This window comes from Gavialis gangeticus, unplaced genomic scaffold (assembly GCF_001723915.1).
Source record: "Gavialis gangeticus isolate Ggan-Ray unplaced genomic scaffold, GavGan_comp1, whole genome shotgun sequence".
Taxonomy (NCBI): Eukaryota; Metazoa; Chordata; order Crocodylia; family Gavialidae; genus Gavialis; species Gavialis gangeticus.
Genome location: NW_017729034.1, coordinates 2,940,044 through 2,941,463, shown reverse-complemented (window position 1 = coordinate 2,941,463; position 1,420 = coordinate 2,940,044). Strand labels below are relative to the sequence as shown.

The following is a 1,420-nucleotide window of genomic DNA, read 5'->3' as shown; positions in this document are numbered from 1 at the left end:
AATTAAATTATATCATGTGCCATGAAACCCAATTTAAAGATGTGGAGCTTAAAATTAATCCTAGCTGTAAGGAACATCCTTCAGTGTCCTGAGTATGAGATCTGTAACCACGGTTCCAAATCCAGCTAGCATTGATCTACTACTTTCTTTCAAGAAGCTGGAAGTGAATTGAATAGACTTTTGATAAATCTTAAATGGAGGTGCTCTTTGTGAACATTAAAGATCCCATAGCCAGTCTTCATAAGAGAAGAGGCTTACTCTAGTACAATTTGGCTATATGATTTCCTTTCTCCTTCTTTAGTGTGCAGCATGCTTTGTCCCAGTTCTTATATCTTTTGTCTCTGCAATCCATTCCTGTAAGTGGATGCATTTCAGCTGTAAAGTGTTTCCATTATAGATTTTGCAAACTGTTTTGGGTTCCTTGTGTATGAAAAGTCAATGGATATTTTTGCTGGAAACATGCATATAAATGTTGGGGAAAATTTATATTAATTCCAGTTTGGCCACTATATTCTCTGTGGTCAAATTTATGTAAAAGAGCCATATGATTGCTCAGAGCTCCAGTATGAAACTGGAGATAGGTTGAAAGTCTCTGGGAAATTGGTTTTTTTAACAACAAAACAGTGGGTTCAAGTTAGCATTTTTGGAGGCTCCAAGTTTAACATAACTCTTAAAACAGAATAAATTCATGTCTTACTAAGCATTGGTATACTTAAGATTCTTGACCAAATAACAAATGGCTAAATCCAAGATTAGTTTTGCTTGGTATCAAATGCTGTCAAAACTGAGTCTTAAGCTGGAGGGTAATTGGTGTATAGCTGGTCTTTGAAATTAATATTATGCACAAATCAGCTTGCTGAACTCCAGAAAATTCCTTTTAAAAATAAGCCATTAATGAAAGTAAGGCTTTAGATAATTGCTAGAAGCCACCTATCTACAGAATTAATGCCAGTTTACTCCATAATGCAACACCTGTTCTTCTCGGAACATGGAGTTGCCAGTAGGTCATGATCAGGGATCCTGGCTTTCTTGGTTTAAAAACCCCAAATTCTCTGATTATGACTAATTGCAAATTCTGATTTAAAAAAAATAAATATGCAAAATCCCCATTTTTCCTCATTTAATTCTAAATACCTATATATTTTGATGTTTTGATATTTGATCTTTTTTTAATTATGGAAAATCAGAGGTCCCTACCCCCTTCTCTCACCAGGACACGGGTCCAACTGCAGCCCCATTGCTTTGTGGCACTGAGCAGCCCTGATATGCTGATGCCCTGCCCCATGCCCATGCTGTTGTCCATCACTCCCAACCCACAGCCCCACCCCACCCGCAACTTCCCTGTGTGTGGGGAAGGGGGAATGTTGGCATAGATGACACGAGGTGGCAGGGAAGGTACAGGTGATGCATGGGGGGATGA

The 1,420-nt window shown here is 38.4% G+C and overlaps 1 protein-coding gene across 2 annotated transcripts in view; it reads left to right on the top strand.

Annotated features, from left to right (window-relative positions):
- Positions 1–1,420, top strand: part of ATG3 (autophagy related 3) — a 48,193-nt gene that overhangs the window by 41,422 nt on the left and 5,351 nt on the right. The gene's annotated exons all lie outside the window — the stretch shown is intronic.